The sequence below is a fragment of the Nerophis lumbriciformis genome, linkage group LG30 (assembly GCF_033978685.3).
Source record: "Nerophis lumbriciformis linkage group LG30, RoL_Nlum_v2.1, whole genome shotgun sequence".
Classification (NCBI taxonomy): domain Eukaryota; kingdom Metazoa; phylum Chordata; class Actinopteri; order Syngnathiformes; family Syngnathidae; genus Nerophis; species Nerophis lumbriciformis.
Window position 1 is genome coordinate 29543307 of NC_084577.2, and position 20049 is coordinate 29563355.

The window sequence follows — 20049 nt, forward strand, 5'->3', positions numbered from 1 at the left end:
ATTGCCCTCTCCTGTTGCGGTGTTCGTCATAAGGGGATGTTGCCATCCAAGAAAAGGAATGATTAAAAAAAGTTGACGATGAATGGTCTGATCAAGAGGTAAAGGGCACCATCGATTTGTCCGGACGCCACGCCGCTGCGAAGACAATAGCTTAACCAAGAAATATGTCCGAGTATAAAAGACCCAGCTGGGTACTGAAGTCGCTCTAAGGACTGGAGGACAGACTCAGGCTACATCTTGGTTTTTTTACATTTGAAATAAGCGGTAGAAAATGGATGGATGGATGGAAACTAGGAAACAGACCATGGATCATGTTTTGAAGTAAAACAAAAAAACATTTTGTCTCTCTTATTATATACTATATATATATATATATATATATCAACATCGATAATTTCTTTCCTATCCTCCTTCTTTTATATATATATATATACATATATATCCATCCATCCATCCATCCATCTTCTTCCGCTTATCTGAGGTCGGGTCGCGGGGGCAGCAGCTTAAGCAGGGAAGCCCAGACTTCCCTCTCCCCAGCCACTTCGTCCAGCTCCTCCCGGGGGATCCCGAGGCGTTCCCAGGCCAGCCGGGAGACAGAGTCTTCCCAACGTGTCCTGGGTCTTCCTCGTGGCCTCCTACCGGTCGGACATGCCCTAAACACCTCCTTAGGGAGGCGCTCGGGTGGCATCCTGACCAGATGCCCGAACCACCTCATCTGGCTCCTCTCGATGTGGAGGAGCAGCGGCTTTACTTTGAGCTCCCCCCGAATGACAGAGCTTCTCACCCTATCTCTAAGGGAGAGCCCCGCCACTCGGCGGAGGAAACTCATTTCGGCCGCTTGTACCCGTGATCTTGTCCTTTCGGTCATGACCCAAAGCTCATGACCATAGGTGAGGATGGGAACGTAGATCGACCGGTAAATCAAGAGCTTTGCCTTCCGGCTCAGCTCCTTCTTCACCACAACGGATCGATACAGCGTCCGCATTACTGAAGACGCCGCACCGATCCGCCTGTCGATCTCACGATCCACTCTTCCCCCACTCGTGAACAAGACTCCGAGGTACTTGAACTCCTCCACTTGGGGCAAGATCTCCTCCCCAACCCGGAGATGGCACTCCACCCTTTTCCGGGAGAGAACCATGGACTCGGACTTGGAGGTGCTGATTCCCATCCCAGTCGCTTCACACTCGGCTGCGAACCGATCCAGTGAGAGCTGAAGATCTTGGCCGGAGGAAGCCATCAGGACCACATCATCTGCATATAGCAGTGACCTAATCCTGCAGCCACCAAACCAGATCCCCTCAACGCCTTGACTGCGCCTAGACATTCTGTCCATAAAGGTTATGAACAGAATCGGTGACAAAGGGCAGCCTTGGCGGAGTCCAACCCTCACTGGAAACGTGTCCGACTTACTGCCGGCAATGCGGACCAAGCTCTGACACTGATCATACAGGGAGCGAACTGCCACAATAAGACAGTCCGTTACCCCATACTCTCTGAGCACTCCCCACAGGACTTCCCGGGGTACACGGTCGAATGCCTTCTCCAAGTCCACAAAGCACATGTAGACTGGTTGGGCAAACTCCCATGCACCCTCAAGGACCCTGCCGAGAGTATAGAGCTGGTCCACAGTTCCACGACCAGGACGAAAACCACACTGTTCCTCCTGAATCCGAGGTTCGACTATCCGGCGTAGCCTCCTCTCCAGTACACCTGAATAGACCTTACCGGGAAGGCTGAGGAGTGTGATCCCACGATAGTTGGAACACACCCTCCGGTTCCCCTTCTTAAAGAGAGGAACCACCACCCCGGTCTGCCAATCCAGAGGTACCGCCCCCGATGTCCACGCGATGTTGCAGAGTCTTGTCAACCAAGACAGCCCCACAACATCCAGAGCCTTAAGGAACTCCGGGCGGCTCTCATCCACCCCCGGGACCTTGCCACCGAGGAGCTTTTTAACTACCTCGGCAACCTCAGCCCCAGAAATAGGAGAGCCCACCACAGACTCCCCAGGCCCTGCTTCCTTATAGGAAGACGTGCTGGTAGGATTGAGGAGGTCTTCGAAGTATTCCCTCCACCGATCCACAACATCCGCAGTCGAGGTCAGCAGAGCACCATCCCCACCATACACGGTGTTGACACTGCACTGCTTCCCCTTCCTGAGGCGGCGGATGGTGGTCCAGAATTGCTTCGAAGCCGTCCGGAAGTCTTTTTCCATGGCCTCCCCGAACTCCTCCCATGTACGAGTTTTTGCCTCTGCGACCGCTGAAGCCGCACACCGCTTGGCCTGTCGGTACCTGTCTGCTGCCTCAGGAGTCCCATGAGCCAAAAGAACCCGATAGGACTCCTTCTTCAGCCTGACGGCATCCCTCACCGCCGGCGTCCACCAACGGGTTCTAGGATTACCGCCACGACAGGCACCAACCACCTTGCGGCCACAGCTCCAATCAGCCGCCTCGACAATAGAGGTACGGAACATTGTCCACTCGGACTCAATGTCCAGCACCTCCCTCGTGACATGTTCAAAGTTCTTCCGGAGGTGGGAATTGAAACTCTCTCTGACAGGAGACTCTGCCAGGCGTTCCCAGCAAACCCTCACAATGCGTTTGGGCCTGCCAGGTCTGTCCGGCATCCTCCCCCACCATCGCAGCCAACTCTCCACCAGGTGGTGATCGGTAGAAAGCTCCGCCCCTCTCTTCACCCGAGTGTCCAAAACATGAGGCCGCAAATCCGATGACACAACTACAAAGTCGATCATGGAACTGCGGCCTAGGGTGTATGTATATATATATATATATATATATATATATATATATATATATATATATATATATATATATATGTCTTAATAAGGTTATCCAAAAAATAGTGCTCGATACCGTAGTAGAGCGCAATATATGTATGTGTGGGGAAAAAAAAAAATATATATATATATATATATATTTATTTATATATATATATATATATATATATATATATATATATATATCCATCCATCCATCCATCCATCTTCTTCCGCTTATCCGAGGTCGGGTCACGGGGGCAGCAGCCTAAGCAGGGAAGCCCAGACTTCCCTCTCCCCAGCCACTTCGTCCAGCTCTTCATACATATATATATATATATATATATATATATATATATATATATATATATATATATATATATATATATATATATATATATATATATATATATATATATATATATATATATATATGTATATATATATATATGTATATATATATAAATATATATATATATATATATATATATATATATATATATATATATATATATATATATATATATATATATATATATATATATATATATATATATATAAAAGAAGGAGGATAAGGAAGAAATTATCGATGTTGATGCCATTAGCGATTCCGAATCCTCTTATCGAACCGATTCCTTATCAAATCTCTTAACGAATCCAGATAGGTTGTTGTGTGTGCATTGAGTTCCAAAAGCCATTGATGTTATGCGACTGGGCCGGCACGCTGTTTATATGGAGGAAAAGCGGACGTGACTGATGACAGCATGCGGACATCTAATCTGATGTGCCCAAGCCAGATACCTGCCATCTTTTCTTGGATGCTAGTTCATTAATGTCGGGGCTCAGGCTTTGAGCTGAGGCAACCCTCATTATCGAACGAAGGTGTCCATCAGTCATTATATCTCGTATTCCACAGTCTTGTGGGGCGTGCCTTACAGACACTGCTTTTAACGTCCTCTACGAGCTGACGTCACGTCCGCTTTTCATCCCTTCTAACAACGTGCCCGCCCAGTCACAAGATATGCACACGATATGCACAACAGCCAGGCCCGGCCCTAACCAATCTGGCGCCCTAGGCAAGATTTTAGGTGGCGCCCCCTCCACACATCGGCAGTGAAGTGTATATACTCACAAGAAACCGAATAGCTTTGTCTTTGACCTTTTTTTTTACTTAAAGAAAGCAAATTAACAATCAGAATAGTTAACAAGATAAAAAGAAATATGAATAAATAAATGAATGCAAAAAATAAAAAATGAATATATGAAATACAATATTTTTTACATACATATTGCTTAATTTACATTAATGATGTGCACTTTAACAACTAGGCTTACAACTATACCTAATATATAAAGGGGTGGAAAAGTGACTATTACCTGCAGGGCAAACATTAGCTAACCAGAAGGCAATAACACCTGCTTAAAAGATCTAATACAAATGTCCCTGAGGAATGTAAGGTGGGAGTACTGTAATTACCTAACGTTACATTATTATTTTCCATAACAATTTAGCCCCCTCCACAATATTAACCCGACGTTAAAACAGAACTAGCTATTTATTGATTAGCAATTGCCGACTCATGTAACATTAGCTTAATGCTAAAAAGCCAGGTTACCATCACATTCTGTAACAGACAAATAATTTCATGTAGGCTAACGTTACCTACCTGCTACCTCTTGTCTTTTTCTCGTTTCTCCTCCTCTTCTTTTCTCTTTTTTCTTCCCTGGGCACCTGACAGTTTTGGCCGTTTTGACATCTTGTGTTGATTTTTTTGATGTGGTGACGTCCAAAAAGAGTCATGATACGGGAAGGGAGGGGGTGCACCGTGGGGGGGGGGTAATAAGGTTATCCAAAAAATAGTGCTCGATACCGTAGTAGAGCGCAATATATGTATGTGTGGGGAAAAAAATCACAAGACTATTTCATCTCTACAGGCCTGTTTCATGAGGGGGGGTACCCTCAATCATCAGGAGATTTTAATGGGAGCATTCGCATACCATGGTTTATATAGGGCACAGAGTGGGTGGGTACAGGCTGGCCTAGGGGCGTGGTGATTGGCTCATGTGCTACCTAGGAGGTGTTTCCGTCTATGGCGGCATGCTGTTACAATTTCGCTGCGCTTGTTGAGGGATGACAGGTCTGGACGGTAAATAATAAACAGTTTCTCTTTCAAGCATAGGTTGCATCTTTTATTACCACTATTGTAAGGTGTGCTGGATGCAAGAATTTGCCATGTTATTGAATATTCAACATTATTGTCTTTGAGGTCCCAAATGTGTTTGCTGAGTCCTGTGGTATTTCGCAGGTTTTTGTTCCTGAAAGAAGCCTTGTGATTGTTCCATCTGGTTTTGAATTCCCCCTCGGTTAATCCTACATATGTGTCGGATGTGTTAATGTCCTTGCGTATTACCTTAGATTGGTAGACAACTGATGTTTGTAAGCACCCCCCGTTGAGAGGGCAATCAGGTTTCTTTCGACAGTTACAGTCTTTGTTGGTTTTGGAGTCGCTCTTTTTTCTTCCCTGGGCACCTGACAGTTTTGGCCGTTTTGACATCTTGTGTTGATTTTTTGATGGGGTGACGTCCAAAAAGAGTCATGATACGGGAAGGGAGGGGGTGCACCGTGGGGGGGGGGGGGCGTAATGTTGTAACAAATAATATTTCTATTATATAGGCTTTACTTTGCATTTTAATTAACGAGGGATTATTTTTTGTATTTAGAAATAATAGTACCAACTTTTTTTTTTTTTTTCTCCAACATTTGTGGCTCTGGCGTGGCGCCCCCTGATGGACGGCGCCCTTAGCATTTGCCTATACGGCCTATGCCACGGGCCGGCCCTGACAAACAGCGATACAGTTTACACCGAGAGTGGCCGTGTAAGCAACTTTAACACTGTTAGAAATATGCGCCACGCTGTGAATCCACACCAAACAAGAATGATTAATTCATTAATGTCGGGGCTCAGGCTTTGAGCTGAGGCAACCCTCATTATCGAACGAAGGTGTCCATCAGTCATTATATCTCGTATTCCACAGTCTTGTGGGGCGTGCCTTACAGACACTGCTTTTAACGTCCTCTACGAGCTGACGTCACGTCCGCTTTTCATCCCTTCTAACAACGTGCCCGCCCAGTCACAAGATATGCACACGATATGCACAACAGCGATACAGTTTACACCGAGAGTGGCCGCGTAAGCAACTTTAACACTGTTAGAAATATGCGCCACGCTGTGAATCCACACCAAACAAGAATGACAAACACATTTTGGGAGAACATCCGCAAAGGGTGAAGGTTTCAGGTGAGAGAGGACGCTAAAGGCACACCCCCAATATTGTTGTCCGGGTGGAAATCGGGACTGAAATTCGGGACTCTCCCGGGAAAATCGGGAGGGTTGGCAAGTATGCAAGAGCTGGACAAAGTGGCCTGGGGAGAGGGAAGTCTGGGCTTCCCTGCTTAGGCTGCTGCCCCCGCGACCCGACCTCAGATAAGCGGAAAAAGATGTATGGATGGATGGATCACTAAAATGGTCCTTATAAGACATGTCTGACAGTCCTGGTTTCATAGAAATCGATTTTTTTAATGATTTTTTTTACATATCCCTCCACGCTACAAGACCACGGCGTGCACAGAACCCACGCAGCACAAGTTGATGGACAAAAACTGCTGCAAACGGCGCGGGGACAATAAAAGCCTGCTTGGTGCAGCGATGCGCCGCAGTGGCATCTTCATTCTCGCGCGTTTGTTTCCACGCACAACAACAACAACAACAACAGTGAGGGGGGAAAACACGCACACGGCTGCAAACATTAAAACGTTCCAAAAAAAAAAAAACGACATGATCTCCCTCCTTCTCTCCATCAGTGGAGGCTGCGTGTTATTAACACTCTGCGTGCATTTTGCACGGCGTGACGACAAAGTGGTCATTTGCATGAGACGCCACGAGAATATGACATGAAATCGGAGTCCACGCTTCTTCTCTTAGTCTTACCTTCTTCTGCGTCCGCCTCCCATCGGTAATTAGCTGGCGGTTTGTGAGAGGGTTCGATGCCGGCGATGGCAGCACAGTTGAGTGTGCATATATATCTCCGCTTTCCGGTCACGCACACCTGAGCCTTTCTCCAACACACCTTCACCTTCACCTCCACGCGCGTGTCTCGCTCCCACACCTGCTGTGACGGAGTCGTCGATCCGCTCCGCTCGTCTCCGCTTCTGCGCGAACTGCCCTCAAAGGTGGGTAGAGTAGCCAGAATTTGTACTCAAGTAAGAGTACTGTTACTTTAGAGATTTAATACTCAAGTAAAAGTAAGGAGTAGTCACCCAAATATTTACTTGAGTAAAAGTAAAAAGTATTGAGTAACTAATGAGTAACATACACACACATATCATATATATATATATATATATATATATATATATATATATATATATATATATATATATATATATATATATATATATATATATATATATATATATATATATATACAGGTAAAAGCCAGTAAATTAGAATATTTTGGAAACACTTGATTTATTTCAGTAATTGCATTCAAAAGGTGTAACTTGTACATTATATTTATTCATTGCACACAGACTGATGCATTCAAATGTTTATTTCATTTAATTTTGATGATTTGAAGTGGCAACAAATGAAAATCCAAAATTCCGTGTGTCACAAAATTAGAATATTACTTAAGGCTAATACAAAAAAGGGATTTTTAGAAATGTTGGCCAACTGAAAAGTATGAAAATGAAAAATATGAGCATGTACAATACTCAATACTTGGTTGGAGCTCCTTTTGCCTCAATTACTGCGTTAATGCGGCGTGGCATGGAGTCGATGAGTTTCTGGCACTGCTCAGGTGTTATGAGAGCCCAGGTTGCTCTGATAGTGGCCTTCAACTCTTCTGCGTTTTTGGGTCTGGCATTTTGCATCTTCCTTTTCACAATACCCCACAGATTTTCTATGGGGCTAAGGTCAGGGGAGTTGGCGGGCCAATTTAGAACAGAAATACCATGGTCCGTAAACCAGGCACGGGTAGATTTTGCGCTGTGTGCAGGCGCCAAGTCCTGTTGGAACTTGAAATCTCCATCTCCATAGAGCAGGTCAGCAGCAGGAAGCATGAAGTGCTCTAAAACTTGCTGGTAGACGGCTGCGTTGACCCTGGATCTCAGGAAACAGAGTGGACCGACACCAGCAGATGACATGGCACCCCAAACCATCACTGATGGTGGAAACTTTACACTAGACTTCAGGCAACGTGGATCCTGTGCCTCTCCTGTCTTCCTCCAGACTCTGGGACCTCGATTTCCAAAGGAAATGCAAAATTTGCATGGTTGGGTGATGGTTTGGGGTGCCATGTCATCTGCTGGTGTCGGTCCACTCTGTTTCCTGAGATCCAGGGTCAACGCAGCCGTCTCCCAGCAAGTTTTAGAGCACTTCATGCTTCCTGCTGCTGACCTGCTCTATGGAGATGGAGATTTCAAGTTCCAACAGGACTTGGCGCCTGCACACAGCGCAAAATCTACCCGTGCCTGGTTTACGGACCATGGTATTTCTGTTCTAAATTGGCCCGCCAACTCCCCTGACCTTAGCCCCATAGAAAATCTGTGGGGTATTGTGAAAAGGAAGATGCAGAATGCCAGACCCAAAAACGCAGAAGAGTTGAAGGCCACTATCAGAGCAACCTGGGCTCTCATAACACCTGAGCAGTGCCAGAAACTCATCGACTCCATGCCACGCCGCATTAACGCAGTAATTGAGGCAAAAGGAGCTCCAACCAAGTATTGAGTATTGTACATGCTCATATTTTTCATTTTCATACTTTTCAGTTGGCCAACATTTCTAAAAATCCCTTTTTTGTATTAGCCTTAAGTAATATTCTAATTTTGTGACACACGGAATTTTGGATTTTCATTTGTTGCCACTTCAAATCATCAAAATGAAATGAAATAAACATTTGAATGCATCAGTCTGTGTGCAATGAATAAATATAATGTACAAGTTACACCTTTTGAATGCAATTACTGAAATAAATCAAGTTTTTCAAAATATTCTAATTTACTGGCTTTTACCTGTATATACGATGCTGTCATCTAGCAAAGCTGAATTTGACCAAGCAACCCCCCCCCCCCCCCCGTACCAAAAAGCCCTTGATGAAAGCGGATACAATTTCACCCTCACCTATGAACCCACGCCAGGAAACCAGCCAAAAAAAGAACAGAAAACGAAACGACATCATCTGGTACAACCCCCCCATACAGCAAAAACGTCTCATCTAACATTGGACACAAATTCCTCAATCTGATTGACAAACACTTTCCCAAAGACAACACCCTAAGAAAAGTATTCAACAAGAACAACATTAAATTGAGCTACAGCTGCATGAACAATATGCGACAAATCATCTCAAACCACAACAAAACAATTGCAAATGAGCCGTCGGCCCCCGGACAGAGCGACTCCAAAACCAACAAAGACTGTAACTGTCGAAAGAAACCTGATTGCCCTCTCAACAGGGGGTGCTTACAAGCATCAGTTGTCTACCAATCTAAGGTAATACGCAAGGACATTAACACATCCGACATATATGTAGGATTAACCGAGGGAGAATTCAAAACCAGATGGAACAATCACAAGGCTTCTTTCAGGAACCAAAACCTGCGGAATACCACAGAACTCAGCAAACACATTTGGGACCTCAAAGACAATAATGTTGAATATTCAATAACATGGCAAATTCTTGCATCCAGCACACCTTACAATAGTGGTAATAAAAGATGCAACCTATGCTTGAAAGAGAAACTGTTTATTATTTACCGTCCAGACCTGTCATCCCTCAACAAGCGCAGCGAAATTGTAACAACATGCCGCCATAGACGGAAACACCTCCTAGGTAACACATGAGCCAATCACCACGCCCCTACGCCAGCCTGTACCCACCCACTCTGTGCCCTATATAAACCATGGTATGCGAATGCTCCCATTAAAATCTCCTGATGATTGAGGGAACCCCCCCTCATGAAACAGGCCTGTAGAGATGAAATAGTCTTGTGATTTTTTTTCCCACACATACATATATTGCGCTCTACTACGGTATCGAGCACTATTTTTTGGATAACCTTATTAAGACATATATATATATATATATATACATTGATATATACAGTATATAATTTGTATGTATTTATTTTGCCGTTTTTGTTTACATGTTAAAGGTGTTTTAATGAATATACAAGCATGTTTAACACATATATATTCCTTTCTTTCATGAAGACAAGAATATAAGTTGGTGTATTACCTGATTCTGATGACTTGCATTGATTGGAATCAGACAGTAGTGATGATAACGTCCACATTTTCGAATGGAAGAGAAAAAAGTCTTCCTTTCTGTCTAATACCACATGAAAGTGGTTGGTTTTTGGCATCTTATTTGTCCAGCTTCCATATTTGTTTTTATACACCTTACAAGAAATACATTGGCGGCAAACTCCGTAGCTTGCTAGCTTGTTTGCGCTGGCTTTCGGAGACTCTTATTTTGAAAGCGCAAGCGCGATGGAGCGGCACTTTTATTGTGAAGACAGGAACTGTGCAGTCAGTCTTTAGGCTTTTGACGGGATGTACGGTTGAAATAAAAAATGGTCTTTTTTCCTTCACACTTTTGATTGATTGATTGGAACTTTTATTAGTAGATTGCACAGTACAGTACATATTCCGTACAATTTACCACTATATGGTAAGACCCGAATAAGTTTTTCAACTTGTTTAAGTCAGGTCATGTGACCGCCTGGCTCTGTTTGATTGGTCCAACGTCACCAGTGACTGTATTTGTTGAAACGCAGGCACTATGAGGGTCGAACAGATCGATAAAAATTAGTAGCGAGTAGCGAGCTGAATGTAGATAAAAGTAACAGAGTAAAAGTAGCGTTTCTTCTCTATAAATATACTCAAGTAAAAGTAAAAGTATGTTGCATTAAAACTACTCTTGGAAGTACAATTTATCCCAAAAGTTACTCAAGTAGATGTAACGGAGTAAATGTAGCGCGTTACTACCCACCTCTGCAACAGGGTGACAAGAACTAAATCATCCAGACAAGAGATAAATTGTATTATTATGTTTATCTTACCTAAAAATAAATATATTTATTAATTTAAAAAAAAACAAAAAAACTACTTACTATATTTTGCTAAAAACATCAAAATTAATTGTATTTTTATTTGTATTTTTCCTGACTCCTTTTTACATCCAGCCATTAGAATTATACATTAAAATAAACACATTTGAAATAATTAATTTTAAATTATCATAATAATTCATTTAAAATGACCATATTTAATTATTAAAATAATTGCTTGTTTATCAACAACTTTAGCATTTTATTCATTACATTTTGAAGCTCTCAGAAGCCAAGTTATGTTATATTCCTTAATATTTATTCATGCAAGTTTGAAGTATCAATTATCTAAACACAGTTTTATTTGCATATTTTCAGGATGTAGATATATATATATATATATATATATATATATATATATATATATATATATATATATATGTATATATATATATATGTATATATATATATATATATATATATATATATATGTGAAATAAAACAAATACTTGAATTTCAGTGAATTACAGCTATATATATATATATATATATATATATATATATATATATTTGTTTTATTTCATATATATATATATATATATATATATATGAAATAAAACAAATACTTGAATTTCAGTGAATTACAGCTATATATATATATATGTATGTATATATATATATATATATTTGTTTTATTTCATATATATATATATATATATATATTTGTTTTATTTCATATGTATATATATATATATATATGAAATAAAACAGATACTTGAATTTCAGTGAATTACTGATATATATATATATATATATATATATATATATATATATATATATATATATATATATATATATATATATGTATATATATATATATATTTGTTTTATTTCATATATATATATATATATATATATTCAATAAAACAAATACTTGAATTTCAGTGAATTACAGCTATATATATATATATATATATATATATATATATATATATATATATATATATATATATATATATATATATATATATATATATGTGTATACATATATATATATATATATATATATATATATATATATATATATATATATATATATATATATATATATATATACATATATATATATATATATATATGATACCACACATTTAGGTATGGATCTGATACCAAGTCAAGTATTTCATACATATATATATATATATATATATATATATATATATATATATATATATATATATATATATATATATATATATATATATATATATATATATGTATGAAATACTTGACTTGGTGAATTCTAGCTGTCAATATACTCCTCCCCTCTTAACCACTGCCCTCAACCACGCCCCCGCCCCACCCCGACCCCGCCCCCCCACCCCCCACCTCCCGAAATCGGAGGTCTCAAGGTTGGCAAGTATGGCCGCGGGCCAAGGTTGAACAAATGAACTTTTTAATAGGGACCCAAACAAGTTTTGCATTGAATATTGAACAAGCAAGGCTTATATAACTTTATAGTGACAGGCAAAATCCAGTTTCAAATAATATTAATAATAATTAAAAAATATCAATGTATCATATCAAATCATACTTGCCAACCTTGAGACCTCCGATTTCGGGAGGTGGGGGGTGGGGGGTGGGGGCGGGGGCGTGGTCAGGGGCGTGGTTAAGATAGATAGATATAAGAAATACTTGACTTTCAGTGAATTCTAGCTATATATATAAAATAAATACTTGACTTTCAGTGAATTCTAGCTATATATATATATATATATATATATATATATATATATATATATATATATATATATATATATGTATATATATATATATATATATATATATATATATATATATATATATATATATATATATATATTTATATAAATAAAATAAACACTTGAATTTCAGTGTTCATTTACAAACTACAACTCACGAACACTTTAGAGTTAGGCTCCACCATCAGAATGTGTACTTAAACTTATAAAGATCACACGGATATTATTCAGTGAGTTGATTCACCAAAACTAACCTGTTATACAGGAGGAAAAAGCACACAGGACGTTTTAATTGTTCACAGACTGGTCGCGCTCATCAGAATGACAAGACACTTCCGGTCTGCAGGTGATAGCATTCAATTGGGAAGAAACGCCCTACTGCCCCCTATTGACCAATGTGAATACTGATAAATGTGTAATGACAGCTCCAAAAACGAATTCAAACCACAAAATAAAATAAATAAATCAACACAAAAATGTGACACATTATGTGTGGGTCACATATGCATGTACAGTAGATGGCAGTATTGTCCTGTTTAAAAGTGTCACAACATTGCTGTTTACGGCAGACGAACTGCTTTACGGTAGACACTGTTGTTGTGTGTTGTCAACACGTCACTCAGGTCCGCCTGAATTTCGGGAGTTTTTCGGGAGAAAATTTGTCCCGGGAGGGTTGGCAAGTATGTATCAAATACAATTTAAATTAAAAATTGAATGCCTCTTTTCTATTTGCAGCCTTCTGAGGTAAAGATCAACATTAACTTTTTCCACAGGCTAATAAATTTGAAAATAAAATAATGAATAAAACAATCATTCAGGACTTTAAACTGCTCAGTTTGCAACACACTGATCTAATCTGATGTGCCCAAGCCAGATACCTGCCATCTTTTCTTGGATGCTAGTTCATTAATGTCGGGGCTCAGGTTTTGAGCTGAGGCAACCCTCATTATCGAACGAAGGTGTCCATCAGTCATTATATCTCGTATTCCACAGTCTTGGGGGCGTGCCTTACAGACACTGCTTTTAACGTTCTCTACTTTAGCACAGTTACTGTAAAGACGAGGTAAGCTAACACAGAATCGACTTCCGGTCGCATGAGAGGGCGTGGCTTTGTCGTCAAAACTAGTGTTGCTATCCCTCAGTAAGGAAAGTCGCTTTTGACTGTCCTAAACCTCTCTGGAAGTCGCTCATTTGCATAATCACTTACAATATCAATTAATCAATGTTTATTTATATAGCCCTAAATCACAAGTGTCTCAAAGGGCTGCACAAGCCACAACGACATCCTCGGTTCAGATCCCACATAAGGGCAAGGGAAAACTCACAACCCAGTGGGGTGTTGTTATGAATGACTTTGAGAAACCTTGGAGAGGATCGCAGAATTTAAGGAATTATTTAAAAAAATATATATTTACAGTTAAATTTTTTTAAATGATTTAAGTAATCATTAAAAAAACATTTAAAGAATGATTAAAAATATATATATTTAAAGAACATTTTTTTCAATAAATGATTTAAAGAATCATTTTTAATAATTTAAGAATCAGTTTTTAAAAACGATTTAAAGAATCATTGTTTTAATTATTTAAAAAATGTTTTTTTTAATATTTAAATAATATTTTTTCAAAAAGGATTTAGAAAATATATATATATATATATATATATATATATATATATATATATATATATTTTTTTTTTTTTTTTTAATAATTTAAGGAATCATTACACAAATATATATTTAAAGAGTAATTAAAAAAGGTATATATTTAAATAGTAATTTTTCAAAAACTGATTTAAGAATTTTTTTTTCATGATTTAAATAATTATTTTTAAATGATTTAAAGAATAATTTATAAATGATTTAAAGAATAATTTATGAATGATTTAAATAATCAGTAAAAAACATTTAAAAACTAATTTATAAATGATTTAAATAATCATTAAAATTTTATTTTAAAGAAACATTAAAAAAAATATTTACAAAATAATTTAAAAAATAATTTAAAAAATAATTTAAAAAATAATTTAAAAAAATAATTAAACAAATTATTAAACAAATTATTTAAAAAATTATTTAAAAAATTATTTTAAAAAATATATTTTTTTAATTATTTAAAAGGTATTTTTTTATATTTAAAGACTCATTTAAAAAATGGATTCAAAAAATAAATTTTTAAACAATTTAAATAATCTTTTTTTTTAAGTCATGCAACCAGAAGGAGATTTAGGGTTAGGGTTAGAGGGTTAGGGTTAGGGCTAGGGTTAGGGTTAGGGTTAGGGTTAGGGTTTGGGTTAGGGTTATGGCTAGAGGGTTAGAGGTTTAGGGTTAGAGGGTTAGGATTGTGCGTACGTTTTAGGCGTAGAAAAAGGAAATGGTTAGGGTTAGGGAAGAGGGAGGTGGGGGATTGGGGTTAGGGTTAGGGTTAGGGTTAGGGTTAGGGTTAGAGTGTTAAAGGTTTAGGGTTAGAGGGTTAGGATTGTGGGTAGGTTTTAGGCGTAGAAAAAGGAAATGTTAGGGTTAGAAAAGAGGGGGGTGGGGGGTTGGGGTTAGGGTTAGGGTTAAGGTTAAGGTTTTCTAACAATGTTTTTGAAAAACATTCATTCTAATTATTACACCAATTAATACATTGCAAGAATCGGTTTGAATCGAGAATTGTTTTGAAACGAGAAATAAGAAATAATACTTTTTTTAAAAAGTGGAATTTTTTTCATTGATTTTTGAAAATTATCAATCGACTTACAATCTTCATGACCAAGAATTGCAATTCTGATGTCATTAGATATTTTTGTGCACATCTACAATCTAAAGGCGATAATTGGAGATATAAATATTTGTATTATATCCAACAAACTGATTTGTCTTTATTACGGAACTCTATTGTGCATGTTATAACTTTGTCCTCCTGCACTGATGATGGACAGAACAGATCAATATAGTGTTTCAGGTGTAAAGCATGCTTAACCTGCCAGGGACACCCCTCCTCTACATCGTAACCTTTAGGGATTAAAAACACTGGTACAATCCAGACATGATGCGTGTGCAACTTTCATTTGTTTTAGTTTAGCAGCCATGCATGATGGTGACATTCTTGTAACATCAACACAAACATGCAAAGATGGAATATGTAACAACCTCTATGATAAATATTCAAACAATAATTCCTCTAAAATAAATATTCAACCAATAATTCCTCTATGATAAATATTCAATTCCTCTATGATAAATAATCAACCAATAATTATATGATAAACATCAACCAATAATTATACGATAAATATTCAACCAATAATTATATGATAAATAATCATCAATAATTCCTCTATAATAAATATTCAACCAATAATTCTATGATATATATTCAACCAATAATTCCTCTATGATACATTTTTAAACAATAATTCCTCTACGATAAATATTAATCCAATAATTCCTCTATGATAAATATTCAACCAATAATTATATGATAAACATCAACCAATAATTATATGATAAACATCAACCAATAATTATATGATAAATATTCAACCAATAATTATATGATAAACATTCAACCAATAATTATATGATATATATTCAACCAATAATTCCTCTATGATAAATTTTCAACCAATAATTCCTCTATGATAAATATTAATCCAATAATTACTCTATGATAAATATTCAACCAATAATTCCTCTATAATAAATATTCAACCAATAATTTATCTTTAATAAATAATCAACCAATAATTCCTCTATGATAAATATTCAATCAATAATTTCTCTATAATAAATAATCAACCAATAATTCCTCTATAATAAATATCCAACCAATGATTCTATGATATATAATCAACAAATAATTCCTCTATAATAAATATTCAACCAATAATTCCTCTATGATAAATATTCAACCAATAATTATATGATAAATATTCAACCAATAATTATTATATAATAAATATTTAACCAATGATTATATGATATATAATCAACCAATAATTTCTCTATAATAAATAATCAACCAATAATTCCTCTACGATAAATATGAATCCAATAATTCCTCTATGATAAATATTCAACCAATAATTCCTCTATGATAAATATTCAACCAATAATTTCTCTATAATAAATAATCAACCAATAGTTCCTCTATAATAAATATTCAACCAATGATTCTATGATGTATAATCAACAAATAATTCCTCTATAATAAATATTCAACCAATAATTCCTCTATGAGAAATATTCAACCAATAATTATATGATAAATATTCAACCAATAATTATTATATAATAAATATTTAACCAATGATTATATGATATATAATCAACCAATAATTTCTCTATAATAAATAATCAACCAATAATTCCTCTACAATAAATATTCAACCAATAATTCCTCTACAATAAATATTCAACCAATAATTCCTCTATGATAAATATTCAATTCCTCTATGATAAATAATCAACCAATAATTATATGATAAATATTCAACCAATAATTACATGATAAATATTCAACCAATAATTATATGATAAATAATCAACCAATAATTTCTCTATAATAAATAATCAACCAAACATTCCTCTATAATAAATATTCAACCAATATTTCTATGATATATATTCAACCAATAATTCCTCTATGATACATTTTCAACCAATAAATTCCTCTACGATAAATATGAATCCAATAATTCCTCTATGATAAATATTCAACCAATAATTCCTCTATAATAAATATTCAACCAATAATTCCTCCATAAAAATAATCAACCAATAATTTATCTATAATAAATAATCAACCAATAATTCCTCTATGATAAATATTCAACCAATAATTTCTCTATAATAAATAATCAACCAATAATTCCTCTATAATAAATAATCAACCAATAATTCCTCTATAATAAATATCCAACCAATGATTCTATGATATATAATCAACAAATAATTCCTCTATAATAAATATTCAACCAATAATTCCTCTATGATAAATATTCAACCAATAATTATATGATAAATATACAACCAATAATTATTATATAATAAATATTTAACCAATGATTCTATGATATATAATCAACCAATAATTTCTCTATAATAAATAATCAACCAATAATTCCTCTATAATAAATATTCAACCAATATCTACTCTATAATAAATATTCAACCAAAAATTAAATGATAAATATTCAACCAATTTTTGCTTTATAATAAATATCTAACCAATAATTCTATGATAAATAATCAACCAATATTTCCACTATGATAAATATTAAATTCCTCTATAATAAGTATTCAACAAATATCACGTGATAAAGATTCAACCAATAATTCCCGATAGTAAATAGTCAACCAATAATTCCTCTATAATAAATATTCAACCAGTAATTCCTCTATAATAAATAGTCAACTATAATAAATAGTCAACCAATAATTCCTCTATAATAAATAGTCAACCAATAATTCCTCTATGATAAATATTCAACCAATAAATACTCTATGATAAATATTCAACCAATAATTCCTCTATGATAAATATTCAACCAATAATTTCTCTATAATAAATAATCAACCAATAATTCCTCTATAATAAATATCCAACCAATGATTCTATGATATATAATCAACAAATAATTCCTCTATAATAAATATTCAACCAATAATTCCTCTATGATAAATATTCAACCAATAATTTCTCTATAATAAATAATCAACCAATAATTCCTCTATAATAAATATTCAACCAATGATTCTATGATATATAATCAACAAATAATTCCTCTATAATAAATATTCAACCAATAATTCCTCTACAATAAATATTCAACCAATAATTCCTCTACAATAAACATTCAACCAATAATTCCTCTATGATAAATATTCAATTCCTCTATGATAAATAATCAACCAATAATTATATGATAAATATTCAACCAATAATTACATGATACATATTCAACCAATAATTATATGATAAATAATCAACCAATAATTCCTCTATAATAAATATTCAACCAATATTTCAATGATATATATTCAACCAATAATTCCTCTATGATAAATTTTCAACCAATAATTCCTCTACGATAAATATTAATCCAATAATTCCTCTATGATAAATATTCAACCAATAATTCCTCTATAATAAATAATCAACCAATAATTTATCTATAATAAATAATCAACCAATAATTCCTCTATGATAAATATTCAATCAATAATTTCTCTATGATATATAATCAACAAATAATTCCTCTATAATAAATATTCAACCAATAATTCCTCTATGATAAATATTCAACCAATAATTATATGATAAATATTCAACCAATAATTATTATATAATAAATATTTAACCAATGATTCTATGATATATAATCAACCAATAATTTATCTATAATAAATAATCAACCAATAATTCCTCTATAATAAATATCCAACCAATATCTACTCTATAATAAATATTCAACCAAAAATTAAATGATAAATATTCAACCAATTTTTGCTTTATAATAAATATCTAACCAATAATTATATTATAATAAATAATCAACCAATATTTCCACTATGATAAATATTAAATTCCTCTATAATAAGTATTCAACAAATATCACGTGATAAAGATTCAACCAATAATTCCCTATAGTAAATAGTCAACCAATAATTCCTCTATAATAAATATTCAACCAATAATTCCTCTATAATAAATAGTCAACTATAATAAATAGTCAACCAATAATTCCTCTATAATAAACAATCAACCAATAATTCCTCTATGATAAATATTCAACCAATAATTTCTCTATAATAAATAGTCAACCAATAATTCCTCTATGATAAATAGTCAACCAATAATTCCTCTATGATAAATATAAAATTCTTCTGTAATAAATCTTCATACCTTTGCTGTGTGTGGACTTGCAGAACAACAACATCCTCCATGCGTCCATCATGGCATCGTTCTTTGCTGTGTGCTTGATCTACTTTTTCGCTATGGCAACAAATGAACCCCCACCACCACCCTCCTCCTCCTCCTCTCGCTCGCCCTTTCTCTCTTCCCACCCTGCTCCAATGAGGAGACTCCATCGGCGTCACAGAGGCCACCCAACCTCTCTCCATCTCTCCCACTGCCTGCAGCCCTCACACCTACCTCCATGATACCATCTGGAGATGGATACTGATAGAGAGAGAGAGGGAGAGAGAGAGAGAGAGAGAGAGGCAATATGGGATAGAGGGGATTTTACAGCTTGGCCATGACAAGGCTTGGATTAATTTGCCGGCCAAATGCATTTGAGATTAGTGGACCATTAAAAGAGCATAGACATCCACATGGACACAAACACAGCAGCAGGCTGCATGGACGCTGCAGGAAGTGATAGTCATA

The 20049-nt window shown here is 35.6% G+C and overlaps 1 protein-coding gene across 1 annotated transcript in view; it reads right to left on the reverse strand.

The window, feature by feature from the left end:
• Positions 1-19655, reverse strand: part of grm5b (glutamate receptor, metabotropic 5b) — a 222544-nt gene extending 202889 nt beyond the window's left edge. The window contains exon 1 of the mRNA XM_061925876.1: positions 19567-19655. The gene's annotated coding sequence lies outside the window, so the exon portion shown is untranslated. The remainder of the gene's footprint in view (positions 1-19566) is intronic.
• Positions 19656-20049: the final 394 nt, after the last annotated feature.